This window comes from Pinus tabuliformis, chromosome 7, assembly GCF_031772625.1.
Source record: "Pinus tabuliformis cultivar Carrire ecotype Pingquan chromosome 7, CPIR1, whole genome shotgun sequence".
Taxonomy (NCBI): domain Eukaryota; kingdom Viridiplantae; phylum Streptophyta; class Pinopsida; order Pinales; family Pinaceae; genus Pinus; species Pinus tabuliformis.
Window position 1 is genome coordinate 937,515,353 of NC_142293.1, and position 22,795 is coordinate 937,538,147.

General features: G+C 38.1%; 1 pseudogene; it reads right to left on the minus strand.

The window, feature by feature from the left end:
* Nucleotides 1-7,500: 7,500 nt before the first annotated feature.
* Nucleotides 7,501-22,795, minus strand: part of LOC149250720 (UTP--glucose-1-phosphate uridylyltransferase pseudogene) — a 114,705-nt pseudogene continuing 99,410 nt past the window's right edge.

A 22,795-nucleotide genomic window follows, 5' to 3' on the forward strand; every position in this document is an offset into this window, starting at 1 on the left:
TGTTTTTGTTGTTTATGCTTCTGTTATGCATCAATTTTATGTTTATTCAGTTGTCGTAAATTTTTCTTATCAAGCAGTTCTCCTCGATTTTGCGTGCTTTCAGCTAACATTCAAATCAATAATGGTTAATCAATTCTGCATCAATTTTTAGTTTATGATCATTTCAGATCACTGTTCATATACCCTCATGACTCTTCATCTACTCTATGGCTGTTACATCCAAATATCGACACTTGAACTTCCACTTGACAAGACGTTACATACAATCTGTACATGTAACCATGTGAGACAAATAGGCTTAAGCAAGCCATGCAAGACATCACTATGATTCAAACAACTGTGGGAATACCAGCTCTTCAACATCCTCATGATGGTCGATGGTGGTGAACTGATGCCAAGCTTGGTAGTCCATGATGGTGTCTGTGTACTCTATGGTGGCATCTTTCTAGAAAATAACTCTTGCCTCCATTTCATCCAGGTACACTACTCTAGCTCCTTTGTCCAACTCATCTAATAACATGTGCATCATTGTCTTGAGTGTGGTCGAACCAGTGACATACTGATGCATGGTGTCTACACTGATCACCAAGTCTGCGTTGGTGGCTATGCGCATCAACTTGTGAAAGTAAGATTCAAGCTCTAGTCAGACTTTTTCCTTTGTCTTTGCCTCGGTGAGTGTCCCAATAGATGAGATCACATGTGTGTGCACAACAACTTCCATTCTCCTAAATACCCATGCATGAGAAGCCTACAAACTAGTGATGAGCTACGAGAGATCTTCATAGTTCTGGATCTGACTCCGGATGCGTGCCTTCAACTCGACCGCTTTGGGTTTCATCATTTTGGGCAAGTGTAACAGGGATCCCTTGTATCTCATTCTCCATGTTTCATGTAGTCAACAATAGTATGTACATTTGAAAAGATACGTGATATCATAGCACATTGCTACTACCAACCATTGAGATGGACAACTGCCTTATGCATGTTACCAAACTTGGAATACAATGCCCGCATGACTGTCTCAAGGGATGATACTTCATTGAGTATCGCCTTCTTCAACTCTGCTCGGGCGGATGTGTAATTAGTTCTCCTCCCTTCTTGTCCCTCTATAACTCCTTAGCCATTAGCTCATTCTCAGCTATCAAGAAGCGAACACTCGAGCTAGTGGCTTTGGCATATGATCTAGTAGCATCGGCCAATGCTTGCGCACATCAGACACAATCACTCCTTCACAAAACTGCACAAGAGATGCCTTTTCATCTAGAATAGACACGCTGCGTGATTGCACAAATCTATGTTGTGACTCATCAAATGATATGTTGTGCATCTCTCCTTCCGGATTGTCTCTAATTATCTTAGTATCTCATTGGTCGCTTGGGACTTGCTCTACTTCTGGATCCGGTGAAGCTAGTGCATCGACCTCTTGGTGGTAAGGCATTAGGTCGATGTATTGGTGTAACTCTTGCTACTCTATATCCATATCCATCTGCTCAAGTGCTTGTTCAATCTCTTGAGTGAAGTCTTGCTCCCACAACTGCTTAACTTGTTTGCTTGGTGCCAACTGTTCAGATGAGTCTACTACTTGTATGGGTGTAGTTTCATCTATCTGTACATGTTGCGCCCCCTGTTGTACTTGTTCTTGCTGCACTTCCTTCTCTTCTCTGTGCAACTCATGTTCCTTCCGGAGTAGCTCCTTCAACTCATGCTACTTCATCACTGTTTCCTCCATCCTCTATTTTTCTCTCTTCCATTGCGCGGTCCTCCTGTCGTGTTGTTGCCTCTTCACCTCTATCACTAAAGTTTCTTTCTGCACAATTGGGTATACTCTGAACTTGCAGCTTTGTTTTTCCTTTGCATTTTCAACAATCTTTCTCTTTCCTTTGTCGCGTGCCAGTATGTTTACCTTTGTTATTATTGATGTTGGTTCTCTCCTGGATGCTACTTCACTAACCATTCCACAGTGATGTCGACCGATTCATTGGGCCTAGAGAACTTGCAACAATATCTATGTGGGCCTTCCTCTGCCCAATGACATGCCCCGTGGATCCACTGAAATTGTACTCTTGCGTAGTGATCTTTCACGATACAATGCGGGTCATACAGATTGAAGCTTCGGACGTTGAAACGATATTTCTTGACCTCCTTTGTTTCGACATCTGCATGCTTGAGGTTCTGTATCTCGTACAACTTGATACACAATGGAAGAGTGGGCCAAGGTGCCTTCTTCTTCCAGTGCAGCTTAGTTGACAGTCCTGTTGAGATGTGGTATGATACTTCTTGTATGACAAGCTTGTCCATGGGAAACTTTGGCAAAACATGTAGAGGCTTCTCCACATTGTACATCTGTACGAAGGTTTCGGACGATGAGGCATACCAATCCACTCTGTCAATCATTGCCTCCATTTCTGCCTTCAACATGCAAGGTGGATCCTACTCAAATATCATCTTGTACACCGGGGTGACAAAATGATCTGACAGTTGTGTGATAACTCCTCTAAAGCTACATTCAGAAAACAGTTTACAATAAGTATTGACAGAGATTTCCGTCGATGTCCATGCCCACTTCATGCCCACGAACTCCTAACTAGCGCAGATTGCATCCAAGATGTAAGTGGACATGTATATTTCTACTTGCTGACCTTTGGGTAGTTGCCGTGCTCCTGCTACCTATTCCTTTAGCTTGTGAGCCAACATGTTGGACCATTTGCATGTTTGCCTTAACTGGCTAGTTGGTCCAATGCGATCGCCCAACTCTGTGGGAAGGTCTCCGTGCTCTCTTGGCCATACAAGAAACATACAAAGATGACCAAGTACTGATACATCTTCTGCAATATCTTTATGTTGTAAATATGGTTGGGTGTCATCCTAAATTTGGCTAGCTCCTTTACCCAGTTCTTCAAGATATCCCTGGAGTTGGCATTGCTGCTAGGTATGCTAAAGGGTGTCTCCATGGTGATCACTGGCTTTGACAAATGGTACATTTGTTGATAATCTTGTGCCTGAAGGTAGCAATCTCTGCTCCGCTGACACTCCTCAATGTCATCGTTTCTGGATCAATGTGTGAGATGATACAATGGATCATGTCCATGCATGGGAATGCAGTATACCTGCATGCAATCTAGTACAAGCGAACTTGTGAATGTTCACATAGACTTGGCAATCTTCAAGATCTTCCCCAAATATGCCTGAGAATGCATCATTGACCTCTTGTCATTTTAACTTGATTTCTTTGTCTATGTTCAGTTTGGTGTCTTCATAGATCGAAAAACTCGTAGAAACTCACTCAACTGCTACTCCAATTGCGCTGTTGTCAGTGTCCTTTGATCCCGCTCTCTTGGAGGCCATTGATCCTGAACTGTTGAGAGATGGATGAACACCTATTATATCTGGAGACATGGTGACATGCATGGCAATCAATATGTTAGTTAAAACTAAAGAAAACTTGAGGGATGACATGCAACATACCTGGGGACTGACTGGCAAGGATTGCGCGATTTTCATTGGGAGGCTGGGAGACTGACTTCCGAAATTGCACAAAAGGCAGTACAAATTGTCAGGAGGCTGGTTGAATACTGAAATTGTGCGATGTGCAATCCAAACTGGCCTGTTGGGTGTTGATATTGCGTAATGCACAATTTCAGCTGGTAAGTGATGCAAGCCCAGGGACTGCATTGTGTAATTTCCTAGGCCAGTAGTCACTGCCTCTCAAAATTGCGCAATGTAAGACTAGAGGGAAATCACTAGACAAAATTGCGCATTTTCTGGGAGGAAGAAAAAGCCTTCCCTCTTAGAATTGTGCAATGTTGTCTTAATGAGGTAGAGTACGGTCCAACATTGCCCAAACCCCCTACGGGAAACTGAAAGAAAATGAAGATGTGCATCCATGGAAATACTAAGTGTAAGTAGGAGTGAATGATCATGCTTGTAAACAGTGAATGCAAGATTCAAAAAATAGAACAACGTGCATGTGTGTGAAACAAGTCGACGAATCAGTGACCATTCGTGAAAAACAGTGTCATGCATGCGACAACAGTGAGATGCTAACAAAAACTGAAACGGTGCTTGTATTAGATAACATGCATGCAAATGACAACAAGCGTTCATAGAAATCAAGTAGACAACACTCACACAAGCCAAAACACAAAAGCTTACATAAATGCTACAAAAGACAAGTAAAGTGGACCTACCTAGAAATAGATGAGATGGATGTGTTATGGAATGTCAGAGCTCCATGATTGATGTGAAGAATGAGCTCTAAAGCATCGAATAAATAATTTTGAGGCTCATGATGCGCATGCCAAAAATCTAGGAAAAAGCGACACTTGGAGGAAAGTTTCTAAAACGATATTTGCATGTAACCTCCAGCTGCTAAAAATAGCTCCCTAAAATCTAAGGATTCTTTTTGCATGTTGTTTTTTTCTATTTCAAGAAAAAGCAGCCCAAGCATGCAAGTCAAGTTTTCTTGATCCCGGGTGGGATTAGTCAACCTGAATGTGCATGCAATAACCTACCTGACTGAGGGATATTTTTTGTGCAATTTTTGGGAGGAGTAGCTGACTGCTGCCCAGAATTGTGCAATTTCTGGGCTAAGTTGTCTTGCTGGGCCAGATTGTGCAGTTTTCACTGGGAAGGTTGTCTGACAGGATTGCGCAGTTTCTGACCCCAACAGGTTGCCAGTCAGATTTGCGTAATTTTTGGAGGGAAGACTGGTTCCCCTCTAGAATTGCGCAATTTCCTGAGGAAGCTGGTTAGCCAGCAACTGGACCAAGTCTGTGGAAGCAACCTATGAGGGGAGTGAATCAAGCTATCATGCACAAGCTGTCAAGCTACTAGAAAACCAATGAATCTCATGTACTTGATAGTGAAAGACATGTTGTTGAGGATTGTTGGTAGGGAGGCTCCAAAAGCAAGCTAAGGAAAAATTTTGGAGGGTGGTTGTAGCCGCTACAACAACATACAAAGATTGAATTTTTAGTGTATATAGTTATGAAGTAATACATATGGACATACTTGCACATATTGTGATTGTAGGCAGAGAATAGTCTATTATTAGACATGAAATACAATTGCTATTATGATTGAAAGTTGCTAGTGATGGATTTTGTATCTAGTAAAATAGTTTATTGCATGGTTGGAGGTATTGATGATGTTCTCGGACATTAAGCCATCCATATTGTTATCTCAAAATCAGGCCCTGGAAGGCTGCAGACCAGGAAGACTTCAAGTAACTATTTCAAACCTACTTTAGGTTGAGGTTTAGCCTCCCCAACCTGAGAGGGCTCTCTCAAAGGATTAAAGGTTTTTGATTATGATCAAGATGGCTAACTCTTGTGAAACAAATAAGAAATGAAAATGGTGGAAACACAACTAACAAGTATCCATTGGGCTTATGGAGTCATATATGATTCAGTATTAACAGCAGGGTTGACTTTGCATAGAAGTCAAGGCATTCAAATTTCAACACACCAAACACATAGAAGGTAATTTACGAGTATATGAAGGAAATTAGAGCACTGTTAATGATTTCTAAGTAATCACATACTCATAAAACTGTAGATAGCATGAAAATACAACAAAATAAACTCATGACATTGAACTCTTTATGATTCCTGAGAAGCATAAGCTAGTACTATATTACCAAAAAAAACAGAGTCTTTACATAAGCCAAATATTAGAGTTTTTTTTCATAAATTTCCCACCCTTATTACATTGCTCTTTCTCCTATATATAGAGCTCTTCTATCTAACTGAGATTCCTCCTCAAGCATGAGGGGAACTCAAATTCTCCTTATCATGACACCTATTGACATATTAAACTAACTATTAAAAGCAACTTACTACTAACTGACAGCTTTAGAAACCTAAAACAATTAGGATTCTAATTCTACATCATGCTGAACATAGCATTTATTACAATCAAGATTCATTCTCTGCCAAGTGGTTTCCTTCAGCTTTAGACTTGATGGATGTTTAATGCTCTTTGTTGGACCTTACTGTCTTATCTCTTCACTACTACCGAGAAATAGGAAACTGCCCCTGTTTTTATGCTTTTGGTTTCCTCAAAGATATTCGGAAATAGTTAACCATGTTGATATTCTTGAATTAGTCAACAATCTATTGGAGTGCCATGTCCTTCATGTGTTGTAAGCCTTTCCCATGTACATGTGTGACGACAAAACTTTTCAAAAATATTTGCCGCTTTGTCAATCATAATTGATCAGCCGAATTGTAACATGCAGCTATAGCAGTTTCATAGCGCGCTACGAAACTGCTGTGTAATTTCAAAAACACAGTCTTCTTTTCATAGCTAAATGATTGCCACTTTCCTATCTCTTCATCAGTTGCAGCCTCGCTATTTTTCCTCACTGTAAAAAGGTTGAAATTATTCTCTGCTCCAAGGTATAAAATTGAATCAAAGTTACATTTTGAAAGTGCATAGGAGCACTGAGAGACCAGCGAACAAAACATTATCACTGTCCATAACACAGTCTTGTAATATGTCTAATATATTCTATTGTATCTTTAATGGTCCCTGGTCCTCATCTATTTCTCTTATCTGATAAGAGATATGCATGATCTGTAAATGAAAGCAATCAACATCAAGAACTTGATGGCTAAGTACCACTAGGGGCATACTCAAATATCTGAAATATTTTTGAAGAACCTGAGTATCGAGATAACTTCAGCATTAGAATGAGTGCTGTATTTTGAATCTGCTCCAAGAAGGGCCTGAGTGTCAAGTTCTGCAATCTGTAAATCACTTGAACCCATGCAACAAGGCTACAAGCAACATCATATGATGTTGGTCCCTAGGTAATGCCCTAGGGAGTTTAAATTGTTCAGTCCAATACATTTGGCCATTGAGTAGCTGTTTGGCAAAATAGATGCAAATCACAACTTGCACTGTTTTACCTGTGGCCATGAATAAATAGAACAAGATATCAGAAACCCTGCAGTTAGAGACAAAATAATATATAGACGGTTATCAGGTACACATTCTAGAACATAATGCCCAGAAAAAGTCAGATTACATGATAGAAATGTCCATTGGACTATCCAATGCTTCTTTACACTGTTGTACAGGCTAGAAGCATATGAGTCACTAGTTGCAACCAAAAACCTGCAATCTCCTATTGATGGGTCTACAATTGTTATCATCCCAAGACCATCAAAATTGCAGCTATCAACTGATTTATTGTGAAATTGATAGTAGTTGTTAAAAGCATATGAGATATTTCCTGGTGACCCAATATGATTGCAAGAACCTCCGGAAAAGAGGGCTGTACAATCTGAAGTTGAGCAGGCCTGTTCCACATGCCTTGACACATTTGTAAGATCATGGTTATCATTTGCAACACACCACCTTGAAGAGAGGTATCGAACATTTTCTGCATTCACCAGACCCGCATCTTGCCCTATGTCAATTTCATCTTTAACCTGACCATCAATTATAAATATGTCCCAATGTCTTTCAAAATTTCCATGCGGAATTCTCCTTTAGACTATCAAGATCAATGATGCTAGGTATGGACTTGAAATGATTTTAGAAAGTTGCCAACCTTCTTGAATTCAGGACCCAACTCAATGGAGGGATTTGCAGGGTTGACTCTAGCAGGATTTCAAATGACAAAACCTTCCTCCACAGTGTAAAGATTCAACTGCAAAAGTAGTAAATCTGAAGTTTCCTTCACTGGGAGAAAGCGTGATCTTGGAACCATGACACCAATTGCATGATAAAAAAAAACTTATATCAGCACCTACAACCGTTTCAAGCTGAAGCACCGTTACCCCATCTACTTCCTTTGGATTTGGAATTATCTCCATTTTAAGAGCATCAGCCTCCATAAGCCTCTTAATCGCCTTCAAGTTCACCCATAAATTATTGGTATTGAAGATTTTGAACTTTTCAATCGACTTGAACTCGCCAACATGCTCCTCTGGAACCTGTGCAATCTCTAGAAGTTGAACTCTGCCTTCATAAGATATAAGCGTACCACCTTTTACATCTATAAGCGTTTTGGGAGTGACCTCCATGCAATATTCATTTTTATTTTTGACCAGATGATTCAAAATTTTGAGATCAACTATTGCTCCCAAGTTGTCTAAGTTAGCTATAAACACATGCTCCTTACCCTGTGAGAGTCGTTCATCAAGCTTCTCATTGTTCAAAAGAGCAGGGAAAACATCTCCGTGGCCAGGTGGGTACCATGCTTCTTTGTTTGTACAACCTTTAGTTGGCCATGTTGTCAAATCTTCTGCCACCATGCATAGATATTGACTCTGGTTGAAGATGTGAATGTCAATATTTGAGCCAGAGTACTACATTGTAGTCTATATATAATGCTTTTAGTTAATATCCACAATCTTACAGAACAAAACAAGCACGTAACCAATAGAGGAATATGGGCCTGCCAAAGGCCTTCATTTGAAGAATCTCTTAAACCAAAGTCCAATGTTCAGAAAGCTTTCGAAATCGGATTGCAGCCTGTCAATGCTGTGTACATCATTTGGGAAAATGATGACTTTTACTTCCACCCCCTTCTCCTGCGGAGCTCGAGCATACTGCAATCCATTTGATACAGGAACCCTGAGCGCACCCAAAAGTAAGAGAACATGTACTTTTACCTTTGAAATATGTCTAATTGGTGAACGCTGATAAAACATGGTGATATATTCTATTGAAGGTGCTTTAGTGTAAACATTTTTCCCATTCTTTCCATATGCCCATCATAGAACAGGGACCTAATGTGGTTCGAATAATATCTGCAACAGCCTTTGATGCTTGAATATTTGCATGGCGCACTCTATTTCTAGTCTCCCACTTTATAACGTCATTCAAAACGAGAATAGGAGCATACATGGCTGCAATTGAAGGCGGCTAGCAGTCCGTCGAGGGAACAAATGCTAGACTGGACAAAAACCACCGAATCACAACTGAATTCGACAGGGGAAAGTGTATAAGTTGAAAACTGTTGATGTAAACACAACGGATTTTGGTAAATATGATAGCTGGATGATATCAGTTATGGATCTCAACAAATCCCCAATTTCGTAGCGCGTCCAGTGCAAAATCAATGTTTTGCGCTACGAAATCACCTAGACAAGGTTTCTGCATTAAGAAATCACCTAGACAATTTCGGCTTTGAAACGAGTTTTGACATATGACATTCATGTGAGATATGAGACCAATGATAGACTAAAACAGAGAATTGAGCCCTTTTGACTTACTAACAAGACTCTTATTCAAACTGCTTAGACTCTAAAACCAGATGAAAAGACTAGACCCAAAACTAACACCAACCCTTTAACAAATTTAAAAAATTGATGTTCAGAATTTAAAATATTTTTTCTTGAGTGATAACACATATGAAGACAAATGAGGATGGTAAAATGTTGAACACGTGGTTAGTGAAGGGATTCGATGAGATTCTATAATATACCAACGAATTAGGTAGCAACAATTAAATTGATAACAATCGTGCAAGTATGCATTTGCTTGTTTGCGATTTATAAAATATTGAAGGGAGTTGAGATTATAGTTTCCTCAATCAAAATTTAGTATTTGAAGTAATATGCATTATGAGCATGAGATTTTTCTAGATGCTTTTAAGGTAGAGAGCCTTAGACATATAAATACTATTTAATGTTTGAATAAAATCATGTGAAATTTAATGGCATGATATGTTATATTGGCTATGAGTTCTTAACTAGGTAGCTAGAGGATATACTCCTATTGTACAAAATGGATGCCAATAAAGATAGCCATATGTGAGTTTGTGATGTGGTTAGATATGTAAGGGCTACAAATATATGCAGGTGCTTAATGGTCTTCCCATTTATAATGGATGTTTAGATTGCAACCTCTTTGTCGACACCAAAGAGAAAGAAATGATTATATTCTTGTTGTTGTACATGAGTTGAAGAGGAAGGTATTAAAATGATTGAATGAGTACTAGGAATAGGCTAGATGATATATCAAGGAATTGGCTATATCTTCCAATTCTCGTGGTTGAATGCATGATATAAACATATGGTATTTGGGGATCAATGTAAGGATGCATTAAGTGGATGTGGTCTTGGGTATTGACACATTATTTTTTTGGTATCATAATTGATTTCATTATGGAAAAGCTAGGTGTGTTGATATTGCATAAATAATGAAATATATCCTTTTTATTTAATGTAATTAATAGTTTAAGTGGTTGAATTATTAACATGTTATAATTCTAAGATCACTTCATGGGATATTGAAAATGTTGCAATAAAATAATGATGTGCATTAGTGAAAATTTGTTTAGCTAACTGAAAGTTGAAAAGACTATAGGAATAATGTTCTTGGATATGGAAATTATGTAAGTCCATAAGGAAGATCCATAACTACTGTTGCGAGAGCCAAACATTAAGAGGGGGCTCATGTAATGTTCCCAACCATCCCTTAGCTAGGTCACACTACTATTAGATAGGCCCTAATAATATAAATGATGAACTTTCCCATATAATATGCCACTATATGTATATACATAACCAATATAATAATCTAAATGAGAGAAACAAATATAAAACATGAGAGCATGTACATATGGAAGAAACATAACATAACATAATATAACATAACATCATGGAATTCAACAAAATTACAGAGAAAAAGTACTCATCTTTTACAAATCCACCCACTGACTACAGACTCAAAATGTTCCTTCCAACCATAGACTCCACTGCTTTAGTGCTTTCAATAGTGGATCACCCTTGAGATTGGGCTATGAATCCACATGGGCAAAGGCTTACCTAAATTTGGATATGGTACATAACCAACACCAAACATGGTCAAAGTTAAGGTACCAAAGCCCAAAAGCACTCCAACCTACAATTTCTCATCCCCCATCAACCTACACAATCGAAAGTAGTTCACCCCTTTCTCTATAATTGCAACAGTATACTTTCAGTACATTGGTCTATGCCACTATCCTTTTAGGGCTTCCAACTCAGGCTAACCAGGGAGTCTCAGATCCCTCTAGTTTCTAGGAGTTCCAGTTTCCCTTCGAGGACTTCAGGTTCCCTTGAGGCTCCACATAGGTATATATATCCCTAAAATTATCCTTTCAAAGTCCCATATTTCCTCTAGGAAATCTAGGGAGAAGTGAACTCATACCTAGAACCACTTAGGATTCTTAGGATTCAGTAGCCAGACACATTTCTCTTCTTGGAGAAAACATAACAATCACACTAGAAAAATACCTTCATTTGAATGGTAGATGGGTATTTATATATATACATGGTGCCCTTTGACACATGACACCCATCTAGGGCCCTATTTTCCCTTTTTAAACCTTAGGATAAAACCATCCTTATAATTTTACGGAATTATATATAATAATGTGTTTAAACATTAACTCATTTACCTTTATAAGTTAGGTTAATAATTAATAATAAAATAATAATTTTTTGACCTAACCCCCTTCCTAAGTCCCTCTAGCTCCCTCACCTTCCCTTTTGTGGAGTCTTGGATCTCTATACTCTTTTTGTCCCATAGTTAGTAATTGCATTATTACTTTATCAATATGAGTATGCTTACATATTACATCCACTAGGCTCAATGGAATATTTGCACAAAGGCTCTTCAACCTAACCCACATAGGCACTTTGGACTCAATACATATCTTTGTACATTGGGCCACAAGCCCAACACACTTATAAATACCAGCACTCAAGCCTCAACATAACCTGGCTCGCCGGCCTAAGTATCTTTCATACACATACAATTTGGAGATCAAGCATGGGATATCACATGTCATGCTTGGGAATTTTGGTTTCCTATATGAAACATATTTGGAATTTAATAAGTTAAACTATTGTGATGATATCTGATGATGATTGTGTGTGTGTGATATAGGTGAGATAATGGCTATTGAAGTTGGAAAGCTCAGGAAGGGAATTTTTATGACATTGGAACCTTATGATTTCCATAAATTATACACTACTAGTGAATTTTTGGTGGTAAGTTGGTGCTCTCTTTGTGCAAAGCCTTGACAAGATGGATGGTCTAAGGGACTATGTAGTAGTGAAGGGAATGCTTGAGCTTGGAAGGTAAGTATAGTGAGGGAGATTCAACTTTAAAATGCACATGACATGGTGATTAGAATTATGAGGGTGTGTCATAGGCTAAATTCTTGCACGTGGCAGCTTTGTGAACCATAGTAATAGCCATACAAATAAGCATTGATTTATGATTACAAATTGCCTTTTAATAAATGTTACATTGCTAGTTGATAACTCTTATGGTTAAGATAACATTTATAATGACTAATAACATGTATATTTTCTTGATGGATGCAATAGGAGCAATTAAAGGAATCAAGGCATGAATTTAGTACTTGGAAAAAAGAGCACCAGAAAGAAACATAATTCAAGAATAAATACATGGAATAAGTAATGTCTAGTGGACTTGTTACAACTTAGAAGAAAACAAAATAGGATCTAGAAGATGATATACAAAAGGGATGCCAACAATTATTTTGAAATTTTGGAGATTTTGTTATTGCAATAGGAATTTCTAGGGCCGCATATCTGAGATTTCCATCCCAAACTATCTTGGAGTCTAGAAGGGGAGTGGGTCAACTTGAGGGACTATGGTGTAAAGAAGGGGGAACACTTCCTTTAGATGTGCAAGTTGAGGGGAATTAAATATTGTTGGTTGGAGTTGTTGTAGGTGTCGATAAAATTTGAAATTGTTGCAACTAGAGTTCTTGGAGCTACAATTTTGAGACATATTAGCCAATTTATGTTCAGAACCCTAGAGATAACTAAGGGAAAAGAGATATTGTTGGTTGTAATTGTTGCAAGATATAACTAAATTTTTAAATCATTATTTGTGTTTTGGATTGGAGATCCTATATAGATTAATGGCTAGAGAGACTGGCATTATATTATGTATGCACACCTTTATAGTATTGTGCACTAAGGATGGTGCAAAAATAAAGGTGAGAGGATTGTAACATTGTTAGTTTTAATCCTCATAAATTATGTTGTAATTGTGCTAATATGATTTAGGTTGGTGAGCCAATATCCCGTAGGACAAAGCTTGTATTGATTGATATCACCAATGGATGAGCTATGTAAATTTTTTACATTGAAATTACAAATGAAATAAATCATAGGCTATGATACGGGAAGGATGGTAATTTGGGGACCCTGTGATTCCAAAAGAGAGTGGGCTAAAGGGGGTCTAAGAGGTTCCACATGCATATTAATCTAAGTTATTGTATTATTAATGTTTACCTCCTTTGAATTATCTACGTGAGCATTAAATGCATGTAAGAGTGGATGGTGGGAAAATCCACCTTACTGGTTTGTAAAAGCATGGGTTGAGTACAACCACCTCTTTTGGGAAGTGTGAAGGTCAAATTTGCATGAAAGAAAAGAAAATTCGAATATAAATTTTAGTGAGTTTTGAAAATATATTTTTAGATAATAGAAGGAAAGTTGGGTGTTGGAAAATAAAAACGAACATGTGTGTGGAAAAAACTGTATGGGGGATGAGTTTATGCTAAGAATTAGGCTATTTTCTTGTGATAAATAGCTTGTGTCCCAGTAAGTGTTAAGTTGTATACTTGTAAGTATTTCCTATTGAGGAAATGGCCCAAGATCCTTGAGAAGGCTATTGTGAGCACTCCTAGAATAGATGAGAATTCCTAGAGTCCCTAGCTAAGTGATTTCCTAGGTGATTTTGCAGTGGATCCCCTGAGATAAGTGGGATAGTTTGAGGAACTACGTGGTAGAGAAGGGGTATTATTCCTTGGGTTGTGCAAGTTGATGGGAAAGAGAAGTGGTGGATTGGAATTGTCATTGGACTGACAATATGGGGTTTGGGATACTATCTGTGGACAATGACAACCAAGAGAGCTAGACCTTGTTGTTGAGTCATATGCCAAACTTGAGGGTGGCATGCAGTTCATAGAAATGGAACAACAAGCCTATGGTTAGGATGAACATCCCTTGTCTGCAACCAATTGGTTCTTCCATTGAAACACAAGTTCTTTGTTATATTTTATTATGTTAATTCTGTTGTATAAATGTTTACATGAATATTGTTTTGTTGCTTGAATAAGATGCATTCATGAATTTTAAAATTTTCATTTGATGCATGAGGATGTCTGGGCATGTTTCTTGCATAAATTTTGTTTACATTAAATCATTTTATTTGGTTTTTAGTAGGTGGGTACTCTACATCTGTGGGTAAAAAGTTTACCTATTTTATTGCTAAAAATAAAATCTAAAGGAATATATTGAAGTGAAAAAGAATGATTATTATCGGGGCCCTTAGAGAATGTAATAACCCAAACAAAGTTAAAAATTTTAATTCTTTCCTTTAACATTTGGGAATGGGGGATCCTTAAAAAATCACCCTAAACCATCTAGTAAACTTTCACAAGCCATATATTTTGTTAATCCAAGAAAGTATGATTAATGGGGAGAATTCAAAGCATATTTTTTCTTCCATACTAAAAGATTTGTCCTTTCTTGTATTTCATGTGGTAAATTAATGTGGGGGCTTAGTGACATGTCACAATTGGGCTTTCTCTTTAGAAAATTCAAGATGAAATTTTAATATAGATATTTTCTCAGAAGATGGGAATGCCTTTTTCACTCAGTATTGTTTATGGCCCTTATCTTGAAAGACAACCATTTTGGGAGGCTTTATTTGAGTTTCAAGTTCTACATAAAACAATATGTAATATTTGGAGGGGACTCCAATTTCGTTCTTAAAAATTGGGAAGTTTGGGGAGAAGTCACTTGGATAGATCCTTTTAGGGATTGCTTGCTTGGAAAAAACGGAAGTTATAGTTTGGAAGATCCTAATCCTATTGAACCAGTGCCCATATGGAGAAATTCCATGTTGAACATAGAAGGGGTATCCAAATATTTAGATTGTTTTATGATTTTAGAAGTAATAATAACTAGAGTGGATAAATATATAACATCGATTGGGTATAGGGGGTTTCAAATCATGTACATGTTTTTCTACAATTTGAAAAGTATGATGGAAGCCTACAATTCCTTTCATGTTCAATTCATATTGGTTAAAAGATGATGATTTTTCAAAAAATGGTAAAGGGTGAATGGAGGAAATATGGCCCTACATATAAAGGTTCAGTGATGTTTCATTTTAATGAAAACTTTTGAAATAGTTAAGAAGGAGCCACTTGATGGGAAAAAGAGAAATGCAATTATTCTTATCTAGACATTAATGAGGTTGAGAAGAAAATATATGCCTTGTCTATTGTTGAAAATTGCAACAAGAAATGTTGAAAATAGCATCAAGAAAGATCCCGATTTAATTTTTTCCTTGAATTAAATTAGGAATAAAATTGCAATTCCACATCTCATGACAACTTGTATTAGTTAATTAAGTTAATTTAACTTAGTTGGCTTAGTTAATTCGAGTTGAGGGTCTAACTAGAGTCATGTAGAGTGTATCCTAAATTATAGGAGCCCTGGTTGAGTTTATTTTGAGTTGTAATTAGTTAATTCAATCTAACTGAGTTAAAGTTAGTTAAACTAGTTCTGAATGATGGAGGAACTAGTGGGAGGTCTAGTAGTGTGGTGTGGCCTATAGTGATCAACTAGTAAACTGAAGATTCACTCATAAATAACTCATGCATGTCAGATCTGAGAAAGACCTAGTTGAAAATTGGACTTCAAGGAAAATGTACTATCAGTTGTATGATCATCTGAATTGTACAGGTGGTGCATGCAGTCAGAAAACAATGTAAACTTTGAAATTGGAACTGTAAACTCAAAATGAGAACTCTAGACAAAAAAACCCCAAAAAAACATGAAAAACAACCCAAAAACGAAAAGTGTGTGTTCCAGAACAATGCTTTATTTTTTTTAGGGTTAATTTTCAACATTTTTTAAAAATGGCAGTAAAACCAAATTTTTTGGGCAAAATAAATTAAAAAAACACACTAATGTTGTTGACAGAATAATATTTTTCTTTTCCGGGTATAATTTCAACATTTTTTAGTAATGGCGTTAAAGATAAAATAATGGCATCTGAAACACATTAAAATTCCAACAATTTTCGTCCATGTTGTTAAACATATAATAACATGACACTAAAAATCTATAAAATTCTAATTGTTTTCAACCATAACATTAAATATATATAAAAATTGACAATTTTTCAACCATAGAATTAAAAAACTTTAAGTTTTCAACATATTTCAACCATGACATTATGAACAAATTATATGACTAAATTAATCAAAATATCAATACTTGTAGATTGAATGAAACATAAATCATTTCTCTAAGTTATTGTGGAGATTCTAAACAAATAAACCCAACATAATTAAAACATATAATCCAACAAACCTAAAAATGACTTATATATTCATGTAACATCATATGGAAGTTAAAATATTTATTTCAAGTTACCATGCAAACATCATTTATTGAAAATGTCTTAGACAATTATTCAAAATCACTCATATGTTCTTGCACACCATCAAAATTCACATCTTCAAATGAATGACTGGATGCAGATGAAGATGTTCCATATTATTCTCTTTCATCAACTAGTGCCCCATCTGAGTCAACATGCGTGCCCACCATTTCAGGTTTTAAAAGTCTTCTAGATCTACAATTGGGTTCAACAAACTCACGTCTCAACACTATTCTTCTGGTAGAATCCTCTTCAAAATCTCTATCGTCCTGAAGCGAACAATTCCTCTCTTTGTTAAATTGAATTCATAAACAAGTATGTCAACATCCTCTAATTTTAAGAGGTCTGTGCAGCGATGATTTATATTTGTACCCTTTATTTTTTTCTTTCTACCAATTTTTTTTATCAACTACCATATCTGGCTTGTACACACTATTGGATAGGTATATTTGTGGCATACCAATGTACTTCAACACCTGCAACATATTCATTTTTTGTAATGGCCACTATAGCCTTGGCAACCCAGAATGGATAGCCATGCGCATCTCCATCTGTTAACGTTGCAATCATGCAACCCTCCTTAATATCTTGTATTGAACCCTTGTAAAGGCCTTCCATGGCTTCACATTGTGCATGAGATCTTCTGGAACCAATATATATTTCTCTTTCCTCTACATGTGAAGAATTAATAATACCTTGGGATTGTTGTTGTCAATAATGTTTCTTTCCTCATGTTCATTTGACACATTTTGTGGCCAAATAAATGGAGTATTCAAAAGTATATCTTCATTTGTTGATCTTGAAATGATATCACTCTAATTATTGAAAAAAGACTCCCACCAAACTGAATCATCAACATCAAATTACCCATATGTATATCTAATATATTTTTTAATTTCTTCCAAGAAATTAGAATAGTTTATATCTATATTCCGCCTTCGTGCATTACGAACTTCAGCAACCGATTGTAATAACAAGATATTTGACGCGAATATTGGATGATCTAGAATGAACTACAAAAATATCAAACATGATAACAAGACCCATTCTACAGTAGTTGAATACTTCTTGCCTCATATTAGTGTTTTCCCATCAATTTTTTTGATATAGAATTGATGTTAGAAGCTAATGTCATTAATTTGTTCAATGCATTTCTCCTCACCATGTGATCCCAGAATAAACCTTTGCATGTCAACAATTTCTTCCAACACATGAAAAATAGGCTTTGGCATGTATGATTTCTTAATACATTCAATTAATCATGGAAAGCTCCCAACATCCTTCCTCCTCAACGTGACTAAAAAACGACTGAACATTTGATCAATATGGTCATGAGTGTGCCCAAGAGAAGGAAGCCAACCTTTACCTTGTAAAAAAATATTAATTCAACAAACATGTTTAGATATCTAGAAACAATTTGATTTTTGTTTTCACGACAAGTGTTGTCCAATTGTAGAAACAAAACTTCACGGAGATTACTAGACCAATGAGGAAGTACATCCTGAATTATGGTTATTGCCAGATTTGCATCATTATGAATATTTGGAGTTGTGAAGTAAACCCTTGGCAACATTTTCCCATTGAAGACCATATATATAATCAACCAAGTGAAACTGAATACAAATTTCCTCCTATAAATTTTTGGGTGTGTGAACACAATTTGGTAGAAGTGTTTTCTTATGGTCCTGTTGATGGTGCTGGACCCGCCAACATGTCAAGGGGATCTCCTCGGTAAGAAGTCCCAATTAGACCTCAGACCGTTTGGTGTAGGAGTCCCAGCAGTGGGTCGTAAGGTAATTCCTTGACCGCAGTGTCGCACAGAGGCAAGTAGAATAACTCTGTCAACAGCAAGGGTGTGACTAATGCAGTGAGTCAAGGAAGGTGTATGAGAGGTTCGAACACTTTGAAAGGGGAAGGAGGTGAAGGTGAGTTCTAGGTTGAAAGGGGTCAGTCCCAACTCAGCTAGGAACACACAACACAAATGACATGCACAGCTTCCAGCGGAGCAGTCCACTCGGATGCAACAGTCACATCACACAAGGTAATATAACACAAACAACACTCATGGATCAGTCCAAGACAAGTGTGATAGTTGTTATAGAAAGGTTCATGTGAAATTTTTGTCTGATGTTTGGCAGAGCAGTGGACATGGTCGGTGACAACATTAACAACATATGCAACACATTAACAAGAATATTCATATAATTGCATCAAATCAATTCATATACAAGTACGTAAGTTAAACAACATATATCATTAAGGCAACCGGAGCAGTCCAACTACAATAACAACATATGCATGAAAATGTGTTGGCTCTTATTATATAAAGAAATGTAAGTCACAACCATACAATACATCCATGTAAACCTGCTAGCCCCAACAATGGAATGTTACATCCACATTTGCCTACTCCTCCTAAGAGATGCACTAGCTCCTTGTAGTGGAGAAGCCAAGGCACGTTACAATACTATCCAAGCCTTATTCAAAATAGTCTTAGTAGAAGCTTGGCTGACCAAAAGCCCTTACAATGAGCTACGAGGGAATATTTATAGCAAAGGGTGGGGTGACCCTTGACATTCCCCTTTGTGATAGTTCAACTACCCTCATGAGTCTTCTCCTACTTTATGACTATTACATCCAACCATTGACAGTTGACTTACACTTGACATGACTCAACATTACAATGCACATGTACTCATGTGAGACAACATGGCTTGAGCAAGCCTTGCAAGACATCACTAACACTCAGTCCGCCATGATGAGACCAACTCTTTGACATGCTTTTGATCGTGAAGGTGGTGAGTTGATTCCAAGCTTGGTCATCCATGATGGTGTGCATGCACCTCATGGTGACATCTTGCTGAAGTGAACTCTTGCCTCCGTTGCAACTGGTGCATTGGTTCGACCCCTTCATCCAACTCGCATACTAACATGCGCATGGTCTTCTTGGGTGTGGCGAATAGGAAACACACTAAAGCATGGTGTCTGTGTTGATCTTCAAGTGTGTACTGGTGGTCATGCACATCAACTTGTTGAAGTACATGTTCAGATCCAGTTGGGCTTGCTTCTTGTTTTTGCCTTGGTGAGTGTGTTGAATGGGTTGGATTGCATGTGCATGCTCAATGACATTTATTCCTGCCGAATCCCTTGCATGCGATCAACAACATTTCTCACCATGTCTACTCTGTGTCAGCTATTAGGAGGAATCCTTAAATTGTATGGGCGCAGTTTCATCCGTGGGTGCATGTTGCGCCCACTGTTATTCTTGTTCCTACTACAACTCATTTGTTTGTTTGCACAGCTTCATGTTCTTCCTAAGTTATTGCTTTAGCACATGCAACTCCTTCATTGTTCCATATTCTGCCTTCACGCTATATTCATGTTACATCATCACTTCATAGACGGAGTCTCCAAAGTTGCTTTCATCATCAATGGATTTGCATTCATTGCATTTGGTATGATGTCTTTAGCTGCTGCTAGCTGTGATGTTGTTGTTTTCATATGTTGATGTCATTGTCTACGAAAAAATTGATGTCTTCATGGGTAGTCAAGTCCATGGACACTTGATTTATTACATCCCCAAGTGTGCTCTGAATGGTGTCTTCGTCTCTCCTCTCCTGGAAACCATTGTACCTGCATTGTTGAGAGGCAGATGAACACTTGTGATACCTGGAGACATGGAAACACTCATGGAAACCAATCTGTCAGTTGAAAACCAAAATTAACATGAGAACTAAGTTGTGACATACTTGGGTGAATGATCATGAAAGTTGCGCAATTTCGGCTAGTAGTTCGAGAGACCGAATTCCAAGACTGCACAAGGCACAGTTCGAGCTACTGGGAGACTAACTGACTTTTGGAACTGTGAAATTCATAGTCCAGTCTGGTTTCCAATGCGCAATTCCAGTTGGGAAGGACTGTTGGCCCGAGCACAGATTTGCACAATTTTTTGGGCCAAGCAGCCACTATCCTCCAGAAATGTGTAAAAAATTCCTGGAGGGTAGTGCTAGGTAGGAATGTGAAAATCTAGAGAGGGTGGTGAGCCTTTCTTTCCCAGATTGCACAATGCAGCCTTGGTGAAGGCAAAGCCCAGGCCAAGATTGGCCCAACTTGCCGACGGGCAAATGAAAGCAAGTAAGTCAGTGAATGCATGGCGACACTAAGTGATAGCAGAAGTGACCAACAGTGCATGCGAAACATGAATGAAAGATTCAACAAACAGATCAACATGCATGTGGGTGAGGCAGTTCGCTGGTTGGGCAAATGTTCGTGCAAAACAGTTTCATGCATGTGACAGCAGTGAGATAGCAATGAAAAATAAAACAGAGCTAGAACAAGCTAGTATACATGTAAATGGCAACAAGTGTTCAAAGAAATCAAGCAAACAATGCTCATACAAGAGAAAACCCAAAAAGTGATAGAAATGCAACAGAAGGCATGGGAAGTGGGCTTATCCCAAAAAAACTAAGCTGAATGTGCCGACTGCTCCTAGATGTGATTTGGAATGTCAGAGCTACAAGGTTGATGTGAGGAATGAGCTCTACAACGTCTGGTTGATGAGTTTTGATGCATCAAGGTTGTGATGCGCATGCCACAAATCTAGGGGAAGCGAAACTTAGTGGGAGGTTTCGGAATTGCTCCTTGCATGTAACCTCCAACTGCTAAACATAGATCCCTAAAACAATAGATTCCTTTGCATGCTACCTTGGGAGAATCAAACCATTCATGCATGTCAATTTTGCTCAGTCTTGGAGGGAACAGGTCAACTCAGCTGCACATGCAAGAGACTGCTCGACTGCTAGAGAAAAATGCACATTTCTAGCTAGGAGTTGGGCTGGCTGCCCAAGATATTTTTGTAATTTCTAGGCAGAGCAGCTGAATGCTGCCCATATTTTTGCAAATCTTGGGTTGAACAGCCTGCTGCTGGGAAAATTTGCACAAACCCTACTGGGAGGGTTGGCTAGCAGGATTGCGCGATCTTGGAGCCTAGTAGGCTGTGAGAGAGGATTGCGTCATTCTTAGAGGGAAGGCTAGTTTCCCTCCAGGAATGTGCAATTCTCAAGGGAAATTTGCTCAGCTTGCAACTGGACCAAGTCCTGGCGAGCAGCTTGTGAGGAGAATGGATCAATTGTGATCGACAAGCTCCCTTTGTGCGAGGAAAAATCATGAAGCTTGAGTACTTGACGAAGCAAGCAAAGTGTTGCGCAAGGTTGATAGGGGAGGCTCCAAAACAAGCTAAGGCAAAAATTTGGAGGGTGGTTGTAGTTGCTACAACACATGGTGACACACTGGTAGAACTCCAGCTCTCTGAATGGACCTTGTTCATGAAAAACAAGTCGAACACCTCCAGAAGTATTGTTCATCCCTCAACTCGTCTTGGCTTCACACTAGCTTGATGTAAGATGTAGCATTTGCCAAACTCTTGGTCAATTGACACACATTCCAAGCCAATGCAAAATAGTTGTTTCGATTGGGGTTGAGGGGTATATAGGTGCACAAGTAGTATAATCGTTAGAATCTTAGTTTCATCACTAGTGTTGCTCCACTGCCAGCAGGCCTAGACGGTAATGTGGTGGAGTCACATAGGAACAAAAGCATGGCTCCGTTTCCAGTGATCTTGTTTAGTACCCCAACAAAGTTACTTGCATCACCTCCCTGCGCAGGAATCCTTTCTCTTCTTTCACCTTATTCATTTTTCATTTTTTCATTTTTTGACTTTTCATTTTTTTTATTTTCCACTGTGCATAGCACTTATTCATTTCAGAGGCGAAAGAGGGATCTCGACTTATTGAGAGCAAAAGAGGTTGTTCCAGTAGAGAATTAGTTTATTGTATCTCTGATGTGCTTGTTAAGGTTCCCCCCTCACCTTACTCTACTTGATAGAGTTGACAAGGGTTAACCCAAAAACAATCGACTAGAGAAGGTGACACTAGTTAACATGCAAGCGTTGTGTTTTCACCAACGCTCACTTTGAACAGTATGTATTTTCCTTCGACGTATCATGGACTAAAAGTAACAAGCTCATCATACAAAGGCAAGATGACATATAACCAAGTAGTTATAGTTGTACGATCCCTCTTGCATTTTACCCAGCTCGTTTCATGAGTCACGCATGGTTTCATGCAATCTAACCTATGAAAAAAACAAGCGAACGAACTAACAATCAACAAAGCAAAGCAAGAGTAGAAGAAAAAATGAAAGTGAAGCAAGTAAATAAACAAGCAAGAAATCAAAGCATGTAAGTAAACAAGCATGCAAGCAAACAACTAAAAGAAAACACTACTCCTACTCCTACACTTGGACGGTGCATGGGCCTGATCACGTGAAGTGATACTTCCAATGCAGCCACCGG